The sequence below is a fragment of the Lycium ferocissimum genome, chromosome 10 (assembly GCF_029784015.1).
Source record: "Lycium ferocissimum isolate CSIRO_LF1 chromosome 10, AGI_CSIRO_Lferr_CH_V1, whole genome shotgun sequence".
Classification (NCBI taxonomy): Eukaryota; Viridiplantae; Streptophyta; class Magnoliopsida; order Solanales; family Solanaceae; genus Lycium; species Lycium ferocissimum.
The window spans coordinates 7,046,241-7,064,936 of NC_081351.1; the positions used below are offsets into that span (position 1 = coordinate 7,046,241).

The following is an 18,696-nucleotide window of genomic DNA, read 5'->3' on the forward strand; positions in this document are numbered from 1 at the left end:
ACAGGATCTATCACGGAGAATGAAGCAGAGCAAAGGAGATAAAGATGACTCAGTCACAGAGCAGTTCATTGAAGAATAGAACAAGTAAGAAAAACATGTTCTATCTCAAGGAGTCAATAAGTGCAGTTGATGAATGAATCAGAAGGAAAAGAGATCATGAAGAGAAAAGGTGAAGATGACTCAGAAGGATTTTGTTCGAATAAATAGAGTTGCAGACAAAGCATATGAACCAGGTCTGCAAAAATGATCAGAGTCACAAAGCTGATACAAGGCTGAAGACATGATTTATTCCAGTAATGAATAAATCTAAGTAGGAGAATATAGACACAAAGCAAAGAGCATGAAGCTATAAAACCGGTCTATCAACATGTTCCATCATCCATCACAAAAGTAGGCTCAAGATAGAGTCAGAGGAATGAATGAGAAGGGGATGATGAAATAGGTTCGTGAGCATATTCCATCTCAGACAGTGTAGAGATTCAGAGGCAGACGAACCAGGTGGATGAAAGAGGTTAGTGAATAGTTTCAGTGAAGTCCTACATCAACTAGGATTTGCAGATTTATGGTAAAGACTTAGCGGTCAAATTTATAGGATTCCTTGCCATAATTAAACAAGGTTCTTCAGACTCTTATAAGGACAATGAAGTCGATCCAAAAGGCAAGAATCTCAATGCAACACAAACTCTAATATATCTTATTAACCTCCTTGAACAGGGTTTTGTTTTGCCGACCTGCTGTGCACTCAATGCTATGTATATCCAAGTCTTACCAAGAAGAAGGCTTGCCCACCCACAAACAGAGAATTCAGAATATCGAGCTATCAAAAGATTTATCAAGAAAATTCAAAATCTAGGCGTGCGTCCCTAGTACGAGAAGAAGATTGAAGAAGTTGGAGAATAGGATTATGTTTTTATAGTTCTTGAGTCTAGAAAACTTGTATTAGGTTGGGCTATCGAGTTGTATCTTTATCTGCTTTATTAAAAACATTACAGTCATATACAAAAACGTTATAAATTCAACTTTTAGTTGGGGATCGACTTGAAGGTTGCTCACTAGTCTAGGGAGATTAGTGAGATAGGAATTAGAGGTTAGTTCATAGATTACCAAGTCTGTAAGTTGAATTTACAAAGGCTCACCATTGTAGTGGAGTTTGGGGTAAATCCTACAGTGGTGTAGGTCGTGGTTTTTATCTCCTATGTGAGCCGAGTGGTTTCCACGTAAAAATCATTGTGTTCACTTACCTGCAATTTATATTCTATAAGACGCTAGCATAGAATAGGTAGTATAACCTTTTTTTTTTAAAAAAAATTATAGCCCCCAGGGGCTGTTTTTATTGCAATACGAAATTAAAGGGTCTGAAGAGTTCAAAGCAGAAAACAAAAAGGAAAAGGTAGTAAGAAAACATATTACAATTGAAATGAATTAGGAAAGTAAAGCAATCCCTAATTCAACACCTCTCATTGTTGGCTGCGGCTGCTCTTCTTCACCATTGATAATGATGATTTCTTGTCAATCTTGTCATTGTTTCTTCATCTTCAGCTGTCCACAGGTACTCTACTCTCTCCATTGCTCCCTTTTGACCTTCTTGTGTGCTGAATCGTGGATGTCGATTTGCTTTTCTTTCTTCTCTGCTGACCTTGTTGTATTGGACTGATGTTCTTCTTTTTCTGTGAGCTTGCTGAGGCACTTGTATGTATTCCCTTCCCCAGTTGCACTTTCTCTTCCGATGGCTCGATATATGCTCCTCATTTTCCCAGGCAATCTTCTTCTACTCTTTTCCATATGTTCTTCTTGGATTGTGTTTGTGTCTCCTTGAACTTGGGAGATGATTCCTTGATTGAACTTGGTTGTTGATTCCTTGATCGCCTAATGTTTGTTGTTGTGTATCCCTTGCTGCGGCTAGTTGTAGCTTGTTAAATTATGCAATTTTTGTGATTATGATTTTTGCACTTCATTTCTTCACTCGTACCCTTAGATAAGGAATTTGAGCTTTATCATTTTTTAAAATCTTCCTCAAGGCATTATCCATTTCTAAGAAATTCTGGGAAAAAACCTGTCTTGTATCCAACACATGATTTGCAAGTGCATCAGCCAGTTTATTCCCTTCCTTTAATATATGAGTGAATTGCACCTGGATATCCTTAGTTGTATTCCTGATTTCTTCAATCCAACCTACAATTCTCCATGGTGGCTTCCATTCTCCTATCAATATATGTTGAATTAGTCTTGAGTCTATCTGAACTATGATGTTGTTCAAATTTATGCTTTGACAATATTTCATGGCTTCCTTCACTGCTATAACTTTTGTTTCTGTATTAATAGAGAAACCCACCTCCGCTGCTTGTGCATAAATCAAATCCCCTTTTTCATCCCTATACAAAAACCATATGAACCCCTACCTGGATTTCCTCTTGATGCTCCACCTGTATTACAAATTATCCAACCTGTAGGTGGTAATTCCCATAGAACCTTAGTAATCTTAAGCTTTGGCTTCACCCTCTCTATTAATTGAATCAGTGCATCCCATCTACTTGGTAACTGCTTTAGAGATGGATTTCTAAACTGTACCAATTTGTAGATTGTGGAAAAAATTCGATATATGTACGTCCCAACTGTATTTTTCTCCCCATGTTTAATCGCATTTCTTCTCTTCCATAATTCCCAAAAAACTATAGCAGGCACAACTTGAAAAATTAGTTTGAGCCTATCTGAAACTGGGGCCTGCCACCATTTCAAAAAGATCTGTTGTAGTTGTAATCCTTATATAATTACCTGTAAAAAAGCAAAAGTAGGACCAAGTCCCATTAGCACAAAAAGATTTGGCAAACAGCTATAGGATTGTTTCCTCCCTAGGGTTAGAACAACACCAACATCTTGATGCCAAATTATAATGCATCCCTTTTAACACATCATCTAATGGAAGCTTGAACTTCTAACATCTCCATATGAAGAAAGAAATTTTGAATGGTAACCCTTTTATCCACATGAATTTATATAGCTCCTGTTCAGTTCCCCTTAATCTCAGAAATTCCCATGCTGATTTAACTGTAAATTCCCCTTGTGTGTCTAGTAATGTCACGACCCATTTTCACTAAGTCGCGTGAGCACCTACCATTCCCCACCTCTGTAGGCGAATCCTTTTCCCAACTCATCAATTCAACCACAATAAAGTAAATAGAGCAGAATAAGTAAAAGCCTGAATCACATATAATCATAAGTGCGGAATATAAATACACTCCCAAGGAACTGGTCTGACTATTACAAGAGCAACTACGTAAATGTCTAGGAAATACAAGTCTCAAATGCTAAAACAACTGTCTGAATGGAAGAAAATAAAGACAGGGATAGAGGAGTCTCTGGGCCGCGACTTGTCAGATGCTCACCCTCGATACTAGCAAGCCAGGCTTCAGAAATCAGTCTCGGAAGTAGAAGCGGAACCTATTTCAAACTCTACACCCCGAAAAGGAGTGTGGTAAGGTAGCATTAGTACAAAAAACACGTACTGAGTAGGCATCGTAGGTCGACAACAGTTAGTTAACATTTATAAAGGAAGAGACTGAAGGATAGACATGCTCACAATCAAGTATAAGGCATAAACACATATCCAAGAATAATAGCTCAAGTACCAAAATATCCAAGAAACCCTCAATGAATTATATCTAGATATAACCTATGGTGAAGCATCTAAACCCAAGTCTTGCCAAGTTTTCCACAATTCCTCAGAATAACCAAAATCTCTAGTACCGCCAACAGTATTAACCGAAATCTCAAGTCTTACCCTAGGAGGAAGCCTTTAATCCTCGAATTCGTTAATTCTCAAGTATATATTAATCAGACACACGACGATCTCAAATAAATAACCAAACAGGAAGTTAATGTTCACAACCACCGTACAAATACAATAAATAACCACAACCAGAAGTCAGATGTATGAGTGAATGAAATATGAATGCAATGCAATGCAATGATACACACATGTTTCGGGCGGATGATGTCTACGCTCCGACAGTCATGACCCATGGGGGACGCGCGAAGTCCATGTACATGCTGCGGCACACAGCCCAATCCAAGTTAGTGTTGCGGAACGTGCAACCTGATCCCAGTCAATGTTGCGGTAGGTGCAACCCGATCCCAGTCAGTGTTGCGGAACGCGCAATCCAATATATATATATATATATATATATATATATATATATATATATATATATATATATATATATATATATATGCATGTATGATATCAATGAATGGGTCGACATATATATATTCAAATCAATCGTGCCACACATGGACACATCTCTCGATATCAATAATAAGTCAAGTTCTTTCCTCTGTACAAGGTAATACCAATATGCGATGGATAGCTATATCTCGATCATGATAAGGTGACTAAGCATTTTATTCCAATATAGGTATAAATGAGTGTATGCATGATAACAATGCCAACAAGATTAAGAACCAATCGTGCCACTCATGGACACATATCCCAATCACAATATCCATATCTTAACTTACTTTCCCTTTCTACATCCTCAACGATGATAAGTGCGCTTTCCAAATCATAAGACAATCACTAAGCATTAGCTCTAAAACCAATCACATGACGATAAGCCAACAAATCACAATAAGGTAACAACTCAATAGAACACAATAAGGCGACAAGCCATAGTCAACAACAATACCAGCCTAAGAATCCATCCCAACTTCATACCTAAAGGCGTAACATTCCCAACTTCATACCCGAAGGCATAACATGCTTTCTCTGATCACTAACTTTACATATGCTTTACTAACCAAAGTAGCCGTAACCTACCTGGAATGCTAAACAGGAGCCAAAAGCCGTCAAACCTTAGCCTTGCCCTTTCTTTGTGCCTCCAAATGCTCAAAGTCTAATCATATTCAAATTCTACATCAGAAATTAAGAAGAACAATACCCATATTGATATACTTCTAATTTAGGCCAATTCTAACTAGAGAAGATGGGGAAACGGACCCACAAGGGTAAAATGGGAAATTCTAAGGTGGAATAGGCAATTCATGTCTAGATGATCAAAACCCACTAGTCAAGATTAAGCCAAATTCAAAATTAAAGTGAAACCCCCAATTTGGTTATACACCCTAACTTTTTATCCACAAATTATCCCTTAATAATGGAAGATATAAGCTTAACAACAATGAATAATTCAGAATCTATGGTTATACTAGCCAATTTCATCAACAATTTCTACTTAGGAAGTCTAAACCCATTTTAAGAATTTCTCATGGAAACCCACTTTTTCCTCTTTGATTCTAGCATGGATTAATGATTAGGAAGGGAACGTAAATAATTCTAAGGCCAAGGATCTTACCTCTATGAAGAATCCAGTCACAAGCTCTCAAATTCGCCCGAAGATACTAAAGAAATGAAGTAATGAAGTGATAAGGGTTTTGGGGTTTTAATTGACAAATCTGCCCCGTCAACCGCTACGACGGTCAATAGGGCTACTATGGCGCATGAGAGCCACTCTACGGCGGTCTCAACTAAATATCAACAGGCCGCTATGGCGGCTGAGATACCTCTTGTCTATCACCAACAACAGAAGGCCGCTACAGTCGTCGGTCCTTGCGCTATGGAGAGACCGCCACGGCTTCCCTGGTACTGCTATGGCGCCTACACCAGGTACCACAAAAATCTAGTTTTTGACTAACTTCAACCCGAAATCCATCTATCACCTGAGGACCCATAGATACAAACCAAATATGCATACATACATAACAATACGCTAAAAACTCACCTATGGCCTCGGATTTTCGAACGGAGGTTTGTTTTAACGAGTCCACGCCCAAACAGCCTAAAACCAACTTTCCAACCCAAGTCCCAAAACGCTACCAAGTGCATTGGGAACCAAACCGAGCCTACCACCAAGTCATAAATGACCATTCGGACCTCTCCAAATAGACGAAATTTCAAAAAAGGCCCGTTTACCCAAAAGTCAATTTTGAGTCAAATAGTTTTCACTTAAAGGCTCAAGTTTCCAAAAGTCACACTAAAAATTGCCCGAAGACCTCGAGAACCGATAAAAAGTGTAAAATAGTCAAAAGGGCGATAACGACCGAACGAGTTGTTACAACTAACCACCATGGTCTATCAAGTATCTCCTCCACCCTTGTTGGTGTAATAATATCTTCCACTCTATGTTGTACTATTGGTGGTGTAATAGTTTCCTCTATATGTTGTACCACCTCTGCAGGCAACTCTGTAAGTAACTTGGTAGTGTTCCATCTTCCTTCATCCACCATTTGATACATATTCTGAATCTCCTCATTGTAGAACCCCTCAGGAGTAGCATAGTACAAAGCTCCTAATCCAGTCCAATTGTCAAACTAGAATTGAGCATTTCCTAATTTAATCTACCACCATATTTGATGCTCTATTAATTCCCTAGCCTGCAACATCTTTTTCCATGCTTGTGTCCTATATTTCCATTGCACTATCACCTCGTTTTCCTTCTTACAGTATTTGTTCCTTAGATAAGCACTCCACAAATATGGCTTTGTTCTAAAATTCCACCATAACTTACGATATAAAGCCATAGAAGCATCATGTAGAGATTTGAAACCCAAACCTCCCTCCATCACTGGCACACATATATGTGTCCAAGAAGCCCAATGTCTACACTTTCCCCCCCATTGTATTATTCCAAAAAAATTAGGCAAATAGCCTATTTGTTTTATCACACCATCTAGAGGGTTCACTGCTGACAATAAATGAATTTGCATGTTTTGTAAGACATGCTTAATCAAGATTGCCCTACTACCAAATGATAACATTTTTCTATTCCAGGATTGCAACCTATTCGTTATTTTCATCAAAATAGGAGTATAAAAATCTTTCCTTTTTCTCCTATAATAAATTGGACATCCCAAATAAGTAAATGGGAATTCCTTTCTATTAATGCCTGTAGCAATCTTCGCTATCACCCTTATGTCCCCTGGAACATTATGATGCATATATATATATATATATATATATATATATATATATATATATATATTGCTTCTCTCTCTTTAATCTTCGCTCGATGTCTTTTCATACTTCTTCAGGATTTCCATCACTAGATTTAATGTTGTAAGGTCTGCTGAAGTAAAGATTATCATATCATCTGCATGGGCTAAATGATTTATTAGGACTCCATTTAGGCATTCCAAATCCTTTAAATTGTGGTACCTGATGTAAAGCATTCAAATTCCTAGTTAATACCTCAGCAACTAGGATAAACAAAGTGGGGGATAATGGATTTCCCTGTTTTACCCCTCTAGAAGACTGAAAGAAACCTTGCTGTTGTCCATTGACAAGTATAGAGTACTAATTGTTGCTGATAATCCTGAACACAATATCAATCAATCTTTCTGAAAAACCAAACTTTCTTAGCATCTTTGGTAAGAACAACCATGAGACCTTATCATATGCCTTGGCCATGTCAAACTTAATCACAACATTAGCAGTTTTAGTCCTCAATCTTATATCTGCAATGATCTCTTGAGTTAATAAAATATTCTCCACTATGCTTCTGCCATTCATAAATCCTACATGATTCAATGAAATAATATCAGTTAATTCCTTTACCAACCTTTCATGTATTAGTCTAGAGAAGATTTTGTTGACAAAATTACTTAGACTAATTGGTCTCATATCAGAAAAGGTATTATTCAGGTCCTTTTTTTTTGGTAATAAGAAGAAGTTAGTGTGAGTAATAAATTTTGGTAACTCTGCTCCACAGAAAAACGCTTGGACCATCTTAGTAATGTCTTCTCCTACAATATCCTTGCAACTTTGAAAAATAAAACCAGTAAATCCATCTGGACACTTTTACCATTCAAACTGAAAACAGTTTGTTTAACTTTCTCATGAGTAGGCATTGCGATAATTTCATCATTCTGTTCTACAGACACTAAATTGGAGCATAGTCTAGTATTTCAAAATCATCAGGGTCACCCTCTTTAGTAAATTGATCCATTAAGAATCTGACAGCTTCATCATTTATCCCCTCCTTATTCTCAATCCATTCCCCTTCTTGGTTTTGAATTCTCTTTAACTCGTAATCTCTTCCTTCTTCCTTGAACATATGCATGAAGAAAATCTAATATTTCTGTCACCCTCAGTAAACCATTGCATCCCAGCTTTTTGTCTCCAAAATTCCTCTTCCAAATGCAAAAAATCTGTTCAGTTTTGCCTAAACCCTCTGCAAATTCTCTCTATTCAATGGTGTTGGTTGCAATTCAAACTGTATTTCATGAACTTTTATTACATCTTCCAATGCTTCAATTTCCTGGAAGATATTCCCAAAAGTATCCTTGCTCTATTGTGTTAAAGCTGCTTTAAACTTTTTTAGTTTATGATGAAAAAGGATAAAAGGATTGGCCATAAAGTTAGAAGTCCATTGTGATCTCACGATGCATCAAAGTGTCATGCTTAACCCAAAAATTCAAAAATTTGAAAGATTTTTTGATAGGAGCAGTTTCACCAGTATATGAAATCAACAGATGTGCATGATCAGAGCCAGATCTGATTAAATGATTAACCTCAATACTAGAATACTTACTGTGCAGATATTGATTTCCCAAACATCTATCTAATCTCTTAAAAATACAATCATATCCAATTTTCCCATTCCACCAAGTATTCTTGCTCAGAATAGGTAGTATAAAGTGTTCCATCCTATAGGCGAAAATTAGATACAACATAGGATAGGAAGTAGGTCGTGCAACCTAACAAGTGGTATCAGAGCAAGTTCTCCTAAAAAAGTTTAACACCTTAGGAGAAGATCATGATGAATGCTGCACCACCTACCGGAGATAGTAAGGGGCGATTATCTCGAAGGCCTTTACTGTACAATGGACAATACTATCATTGGTGTAAGGCTTGCATGCAGGACCACCTACATTTAGAAGATTATGAGTTATGGGACACGGTCATTGAGGGACTTAAATATCCCACAAACAAGGGAGAAGATGGAACGGAGGTAAAGAAAGAAAAGGCTGAATATTTGGAAAGTGACTATAAGATGCTAGAAAAGGATGCAATTGTTAAGAACGTCATAATCTACCGACTTGGACCAGATAAATATAATATAATCTCTGGGTGCATAATAACCAAGCAAATCTAGGATGCCTTAAAGACTGCTCATGAAAGAACCAGTCAACTTAGAAAATTCAAGAAGGCCATGCTCTCTACTGATTATGACAATTTCCGGATGAAGCCAGGAGAGACAATCGCTGAGATGTTTACTTAATACAACTCTATTGTGAATGAATTTACCTCACTTGGAAAGTCATCTCAACTGAAGATTCAGTAGACGAAATCTTGCGAACCCTGCCAAAATCATTCAAGATTAAAGTCACTGTAGGGAAGCAAAAGACATAGAGGAGATGTCTCTAGACGAAGTAGTAGGAAATATAAAGACCTATTAGATGGACAAGGAGAATGCTAAAACTAAAAAAGCAAGCTCGAGAAGGTCTTTAGCTCTCAAAGCCATGGAAAGAGAAGATAAAGATGGCATGGCCCTGATTACAAGAAATTTTAGGAAATTCCTAAAAAAGGAAAAGCAATCGGGCAAAAATAGTACCTCTGAGAAGAGAAGGAATTTTGATAGGGCATAGGCTGGTAGGTGCTTCAAGTGCGAAAAGACTGATCATATAATCAAGGATTGTCCATAATGGGAAATAGAGTGGAAAAGAAGGAGGGTAGACTCGGAGAAAAAGGAGACAAGCAAGAGCAAGGAAACCACAGAGGTTCTGATGAAGACTCTGAAGATGAAGCCGATCACACTGTTATCATGGTTGATGTTCATTCAGGATCAGACACTGAGGACAACATCAAAGTAAGCAGGCGTGACTTCAAAGAAAAGCTAGGTCTATTCTCAAAAGACAAGTCAAAGTCTTTGATGAATGATAAAATTGACGAATACCAAGAGATGAGCACAGAAAGGGTAGAGTCACTTGGTGAATTTGCAAGCTTGAAGGATCAATTAATAAGGAGTGAAGCTAGAAAAAGCAAAGCTGAAAAGGATAACTCTCTATTAAGAGAACATGTCGCTCAACTTGATTCATCGGTCTGGGATCTTCAATTCGAGGTTCTGAAGTTGGCACTTAAATCAGGAAAGCGAATTCTTGGACAATGAGAAACTTGGGATTGAGGTTGATTTGAAAAGAGTAAAAAGGGAGCTGCGTTGAGAAAGGAAAAAATCCAAAGATATTAGCTCTAAACTGCTTAGAACAGAGCATGATCTAGAACGGAGCATGATCTTGAAAGAGCAAATCGTTTGATTCAAGCATCTCAATTACTCTCAAATCTCATAAGTCAAACAGATGACGTGACTACATGACTGGGATTTGATAGAATTGCTAAACATGAAGTATCAAAAAAAGAGTTGTGCACTCTGTGTGGTAAGATGGGACATTATAAGATCGAATATCCAGTGCACTTGAGCCACGAGGTGAAAAATCTAAAAATTGCAAATAGAACACGAAGCCAAACAACAAAGAGGCAACTAGTGTTGGAAACAGGTTCACTTGGGATTTGCCTGAATGGATAAAGAAAGAGTTGATCCATCCAATGGTCAATGAAAAAGGGACCCACACTTTCCTGGGTGCCTAAAACTAAGCCTTGATTGTTTTTGCAGGTAAGAGGAGCAGAAGTGCAAGATATAATGATAGATTAACAGTGCTTGTTCAAGACATAAGAGGAATTTACAACGTTAATTCCACTCACTCTCAAAATAGAGAAAAAAGAAAATCGCTGCAAAAAGAGTTTGCTTTGCCTGCCTAAAACAAGAAGGCAATCTGACAGGGGCAACCTTGGATAAAACATGTAAATGAAACTGGTTCACCATTAAAATATCAACGGACATTCGAAGGACTTCAATCAATAATTACGAATTTTGAAAAAGCCTTCTACGAAGAAAGGATACAACACACATGCGAGAGACAAAAATGGAAAGAGAACAGGAAGAATGTTTATCCACAAGAAACTACTAGGAGATAAAGAATCATAAAAATTGTGGGTACTCATGCACCTATAAAACAGGTTCAAGAACCTGTTCCTCAAAACAAAAGAAGATGGTCAACTGTAATAGGTATGGTCTACTCTATTGGAAATCAGAGAAAAATTCAGGGCAATCTAGGAACCAGATCTCGGAGAGTGTATCCTTGAAAAGGTTAAACACGTGTTGAGATATTTATATTGTGCTTGATGCTAGTGGTGCAGCTAAGATGAAGGAGTCGGGTATGCAATTATTCTGTGTGATCCCATAAGTGCTAAAATGTTCTTATGATACCTTGGTTGATTATGTTAAATATTGTTCTTAATTAACTTAGAAACAAGAAAAAGTTATGTTAGTATTGAGGATGATTAGCGCTACACATATGATTCCTAACACTTGCCTAGGAAAGTTGTCTCAGACAATATGAGTCTACACGTAAATAGAAATATTCTACTCCGTCAGGTACATTAAATTGTATGTCTTATTCAATAACAGTTTTATGATCTCTTAGGGGTATAAACATTATGATTATCACAGAAATGTACCTAAATCAAAATGTGCACAGGGTCAGCCATTGACATTTTAGGTATATACTCTTTCCTTGGAAATCAGTTATACATCCAGATCATGAAACAAATTGAACAACCTGGTTGTATTACCCTAGTCAAATCGTAGCCGTAATTAAGTGTATTGAGAAGAGTGAGTCATGAAGACCATCTTGAAAAGCTCTATAATCAAATCACTCTCTTCCCAAAAAGACTTTTCAACTTCCCTTTCATACTACTTTTATCTCTCCTTCTCCAGCTACTTAAACCAACCACCAAGCTCTAAAAATCTCACTCACAACACCCTCTTTCACCAAGGAACAAAATTGGAAAAAAGGCCTGATTCTTCTTCTGGTTCTAATCAATCATTTTCTTCTGTACACTCTCTTGATTCCACTAACTTCGACTATAATTTCCATTTCATACTCATAAAACCTTCTTTCCCTATAATTTGAATGTATAGACCAACTAGAAGCGTAGAAGAAAAAGAAAAATGAATGGAGCATATAGAAAGAGGGAATATTAAGAAATTTCCAAAACAGAGGCGAGTAAGAAGAAAGTCAACAAAACAACATCTGCTCAATAAAATGAGTTGCTTGACACTACAAGCTCATCCCAAACTAATGCCTTGGGTCTGTTGGAAAACATGAACAATAAAGGCATAAGGGATCTTGAAGAAATAAGGAAGGAGGTAACAAAGAAGAAACCCCAACTATCTGTGAAAGAAGACTAATCTGGATCTTGGTCCTCGTAAGCAAAATCGATTGAAAAGTATGTTGGGTCTTCTTGGGAGAAAAACGTGGATCAAGATGATGATCAAGGTAAGAAAAAATGAAAGATATATACTTCCCTTATAGCAAAAGCCCTCCACACCTCCTAGAAAAGATTTCATAAAAACTAGCCTAGAGTAGAACATCCACATTGGTCACGTTCACTAGACAATGACCACGTTCTCTCTAATTTTATACATGTAATAGTCTTAGTATCTAGGACTCAAGTCTAAGTCCAAATGATCTATTATGTATGGTTGTAACCAAGGGACTGGAAGTGTACTTGTAAAAGTTAATGGAATTCTATGATTCAAAATCTAAGCCTCAATTATGTGATTCAAATGTTTTTTATTTTGTTGAGTGACTGATTCAGTTATATTGTGCATAAGTGACAGCCACGGTGGCCTTGAGTTTAATATTGAAAAGTGCTTAACTGCTTCTGAGATTAACTTTTTAATGATGCCAAAAGGGGTAAGATTAATTAACTGTGTGCTTACATGCTTTTTGACTCAATTGTTAACCTTGTTTGCTACAAGTGTAATGTTCAAATATTAGGTTATGAGATGATTGGAACAAGTTACACAGTTTCTTAAAAGACAGATGTTTGTCATCATAAAAAGGGAGAATTTGTTGGCCTAAAGCCATGTTTGAAGTTTTGATGATTGAGAAAGTGAACCTAAAATGAAAAGAAACAAGGTCGAGATACATGTAAGAATTGACAAGGTAATTGAACAAAGCTATACAGTTGGTTGAAATGAAGCAGAGATTCCAGACTATGTGAAAGACCTGAAAAAGCAAGAAGCACAGGATGGTTAGAACAGATCCATAGACATGTTCCATTGCAAAGAATCTACTGAAAACAACATACACATAAACCCGTATTGCAAACATGTGTGACCAATGCAAAGACAAGTGCAATGATCAGATCAGAGGAAGAATGAACTGTCCACATGCATGATCTATCACTGAGAATGAAACAGAGCAAAGAAGATGAAGATGACTCAGTCACAGAGCAGTTCATTGAAGGATATAACAAGCATGAAAAACATGTTCTATCTCAAGGAGTCATCAGTCAGGTGCGGACTCACACACGTAGTTGCGCAGCCGCGCTTGTGACCATCCTTTAGAAGGTGCGAAGTCCTGCCCCTAAGCCCACTTTCGCACCTGCGGCCCACCTTCCGCAGGTGCACTGCCACAAGAGCAGGTGCAAAGACATTAGAACCAAAGAACTCTCAAACTCCCAAAACTTTTGATCCAACACTCGAAACCTATTCGGAAACATACGAACACAAATAAAATATGCAACTTGGATATAAATGACAATACAAACTTGCCTGCGCACTCAAAACACTGATCCAACATCATTGAGCCACTTTTTTCTACAAAAATAATCAAACTTTCTCAAAAATAAAAATTCTCAACCAAACACCCAAAACCTTTTTGACCCCCTCGGGACGTGTAGCAACCACACAACTAAGTCAGAAATCACATTTCAGACCTAATGAAACTGTCGGAATTCCATTCCGAACACGTTTACCCAAAAGTCAACTATTGGTAAAAGCTTTCCTAAAACCAAAACTTAAGAACTCAATACTTAGTTTTTTCACTCCGATAGTAATCTGATTGCCTTGATAATCGCGCCACCCATCCGCGCAAGTCAAATATGCCAAAATAAAGCTAAGGGAAGGGTCGTTTAGGCAAAAAGAGGTAAAATCAACGAAACGACCAAACAAGTTGTTACAATTTTGGATATTATTGCATTGTCTAAAACTATTACGATGACATTTTAGATTTTGTCAAAAACAATTAAATTTAATATGCTCATATGACTATAATACAATTTGCTATGACTAATTTTCTTTAGTGTTTAATGTGGGTTCTAGTTATAGATAATAGACGTGGTACGGGTCCATGTCGAACCCTCCACCAGACCTGATATAGCTCCATGTCAAACCTCCCCCCCCTCCCCCTCCAACATGGCCCTGTTAATTTGCTAATTCTATACAACACTAAAGATTGGATGTGTGAGGTCAAGTTACAAATATGTACAAGTGTATTTTCTAATAATTTATAAATTAAAATTTTAAAGGATCTATGTGGTTTATGTCTCATATCTCGAGATTTACGACTCACTTTTTATTAAGTAAATCATCTCGCCTTATGCCTCTGCATTTTAAAACATTAAAGTTAATGAGATCATGCACTAATACTGATCTCAAATGAACGCTGCCATTTATGTAGATCTTTTTACCGCATCTCTGTTTGTCACTGCTTGTAATACCATTTTAATCCCTTGATATGTTGTTTTTCCAACTAATTATATGAAAAAACGTAGAAATTAAAGTCAACTAACAACTATCCATGGACGAATCATAATTACAAGAAGGTTGTGGCGAGTGTTAATCACCCCTTCATTCTTAATCAGAGGTTTTGAGTTCAAAATCTAGGAATAATGTTGCTTTTGATAGGAAGTGGTAACTCCCAGTTTTCGGCACAAATTTGTAGTAATCGAACCCTAAAATAGATATCATACATCAGGTGAGACACAAAAAATACTAATGAATCATAATCGATGTCTGAATGTTGGCGTTGATTTTTTGTCCTTCTAGTTAAGGGTGTTGTTTATGGTTCAGTTTGGGTTGCTTCTCCTCTAAAAGAAAACAAAACCTACTAAGTAGACTTTTCAAATGTCGAGGGGTGCTTTCTTCCATACAAAATTTAAGCCCTGATATGTAACGACCCGTTTTGTCGTTACCGTGATTATCCCATTTTTGCCCTTGTTGACCCGTTCCTGAGTCTCGTTAGAACTATTTGGAGCCGAGAAGATAATTACCATGGCTTACTAGGCATCATTTTGAGTCTTGGAACACCCTTTAGGAACGTGACTTTAAGCGAAAACCATCTGACCTAGAGTTGACTTGGTCAACGAAGCCTCTGTTGGGAAATCTGAGGCCATAGGTGAGTTTGCAGCGCGTTTTTATGCATATCTACATATTTTGTTTGTGTGTTTTGGGTCTCGGATGATAATCGAGTTTCGAAATTGATTTTACGAAGGTTAGAATGCGGTTCGGTGTTCGGAGTTGTCGGTGTCCGCCGGCAGCGCAGGACCACCGGAAGACACGCACCACCGGGGCGGCGAGGTGACCGCTGCAGCAGCATCGCGAAGGATTAAGGTTAGACCGCAATAGCAGTCTGAGCACCGCTGGTGCGGTACTGCTGGGACAGCACGATGGCCGCCGTAAATGGGCATGATGGCCGCCGAGGGCATAACCGCAGATTTAATACCCTTTATTTCATAAACCCTTAGACATTTCCTATAACTTCTAAACTCGTGTAAGCACTCTTGGAGGCGACTTGAAGGTCTAGAGAGCTATTTTCTTCCTAAGGTAAGTGTCCTAACCTTATATCTATCCATTATGATCTTCTAAACATGATTTCAACCTTGTAATGACTAGAATCAAAGAGGGTTTTTTATGGGTTTCATGTGAAGAAGGGTTAAAAATGAAATTGATTCTTAGATGATGTTTAATGATGAAAATGTTGTTGTTCATACTAGATAATTTCATAGCTAGGCTTGTTAATCATTAATTTTCCATTCTAGAGTTAACATTCTTGAATCAAAGTTAGGTTTCTTAGAACCAAATTTGGGGGTTTTCATATAAATGATGATTTTGAGAATTAATTGAGTATTCCTATGATTAAAGTAATGAGTTTTGACCTTTTAGTATTGAATTTGGTATTTTGGTCATAAAATTCCCGTTTTTCCTAAATTAAGGGTTTGAATTTGACCCAAATAGAACGTAGCCAATATGGGTATCATTATTCATGGTTTCTTACATAGAATTCATATGTTGTAGAGTTTGATTATTTGGAGATGCTTCAAAAGACAAGGCAACGTGTGGGTTCGTGGCACCTGTTCGGCTGCCAGGTAAGTTATGGCTTCCCTTTCGGTAGTCTCCGGTTAGTTTCATATATTCGGTATTAGAAGGAATGGAGAATGCATGTATAGGAATTGGAGATTTGGGATGGAACCTTAGGATGGTATTGTTGTGTGATTTGTGTGTTCGGGCTTGTGGACTGTAAATTATTTAGGATGTATGATGTGGCTTTCTTGAAAATAGGTGGATTTCATGTGATTTGGGAGTAACGGGTGATACCTATTTCTGTGTCTAATGATGAGAATTCCCGTAATATGTGATTAATTATGTTATGCTACCAATAGTGAATCTCGTTGATAAATAGAAGGATAAAATGCACTAATGGTTGTGACTGAGTTCTAGATTGAGTTGTGACGAATGATTATGAGTGTAGGGTGAGATTACCTGTTCTAAGCTAATAGGCTGATTTAGGGAAGTGATAATAATGTATATCGATTGGATTAACCTGTTGTGTGTGGGGACTAGCTACCCTACTGTGTTGTGATTTATTGTTCTATTGTGCCGGCTTGATGCCATGAGTTGTTGATAAATATTGGATTCTGTTATCATCTTGATTATGATATATTTTGCATACCCATTGTTGGTATTGGTATTGGATTTATTGTTGGCGTACCCACCGTTGGTACTTGTGATTCAAATATATTGTTGGCGTACCCACCGTTGGTACTTGTGATTCGGTTATATTATTGGCGTACCCACCGTTGGTACTTGTGATTCGGTTATATTATTGGCATACCCACTGTTGGTATTTGTGATTCGGATATAATGTTGGCATACCCACTGTTGGTATTTGTGATTCGGATATATTGTTGGCATACCCACTGTTGGTACTTGTGATATTGAGCATGATTATCGATCTTGATCTATGCATTGCATGCACTCTCATTTTCATGATACACTACCGTATGGCCGATATCCGAGGTTCATTCCGGAATCATTGTTGAGTGAAATTGATACTTGATAAAACTCTTTTACTTAAGTGACGTGAGAGTCCGATGTCCGATATTCATCCCGGAATCGTTGATTGAGTGAAATGGATATTTGATAAAACTCTTTTACTTGAGTGACATGAGATGGTCGATGTCCAATAATCAATTCCAGAATTGTTGTTGCATGGCCGATATTCGATGTTAGTTCCGAAATCGTTGTTAGTGCATGGACTCCGCGGGTCCCCCAGGGTGGTGCCGATAAGAACCCCCCGTGGGCAAAGATCCGAGGTCCCGTCTGTCTATTGGGCAAAGATCCGGGACGGGTGAGACTTAGACCTCGTTAGTCACACTGGGTTATGCTACCGAGATGTCGATATTTCCGTCCGGACTACATGTGTACACTGCATTTGCATGGCATTGCATTGCATTCATACACTATTGCATTGCATGATGATTTGATTTTGAGATGTTGGTGTTGTACTTGTGGTGTTAGAATCAGACTTGATATATTCAGACTTTGCACATTTGGGATTAGATGCTTTACTTAGGCAATGACGTGTACTTGCATATGGATTTATAGATTGAACTTGTTGATGTATGCCATAGACCGTCTGTAAGATTAGTTATATGTTTGATCTCTATGTGATATAGGATAACGTGTGTCTTAATGATAAGTTGACTACTAGACTAATACGAACGATTTAATGATATGTGAGTTGCGAGATTATTGTGAGATTGGCTGGTGATTATTGGGGTGAAGTTAATGATTAAAAGGTATTGATGTATAGTGTGTGGTAGATAGACGTATGACTTGATTGGGTTGTTATCATGATTATCGGTGAATTCTTTTACTGATATGTGTTACTAACCATTGTCGGCCTATGATACTTACTCAGTACGCGTGGATTGTACTGATATTGCATTTACTACACCCTTTTCGGGGTGTAGATTGTTTCAGGTGGTTGATTGTGACGTATGCAGAAATGCGCGGTACTGATCTTGAAGACCTCCTCCCACTTCATTCCGGGATGGAGGTTGAGTCTTAGAATATAGTGAAAATCGGAATTCATTTAGTCGCTCTTGTACTAGTCTAGACCAGGTCATGGGAAGTTGGATCGAGTCTGTAATCATTCATTTGTTGTAATCTCTTAACTACTTGAGTTTATTGAAAATATTATGATGTTCCACTATTAGTTCTAAATTGTTAAATGAATCGTCTTTATTTAATTGGGTGTTATTCAATGAGAGGGTTCGCCTACCGAGGGGGGAAGGTAGGTGCCCGCGCAGTCCTAAAATGGGTCGTGACGTGATAACACCTCACTATCCTATTTTATGCGGTAACTTCGACTCGAAAAAGAAGAATTTCCATTGTTGAAGCACAGACATGCTAGGAAGAGGGCTCGAATATCGTTTTCACGCCTTGTTAAAGAGTTTCTTCTTACTTTCTTCCCTTTCTATGCTTTCTACCTTGATTTTGTTGGGGTAGACTAAGT

General features: G+C 37.7%; 1 long non-coding RNA gene across 1 annotated transcript; it reads left to right on the forward strand.

Moving 5' to 3' along the window:
* Positions 1-1,383: 1,383 nt before the first annotated feature.
* LOC132034547 (uncharacterized) lies at positions 1,384-18,396 on the forward strand. Its single transcript, XR_009409143.1, has 3 exons — positions 1,384-1,549; positions 16,194-16,264; positions 18,152-18,396. It is a non-coding gene; the product is annotated as an uncharacterized LOC132034547 (long non-coding RNA).
* Positions 18,397-18,696: the final 300 nt, after the last annotated feature.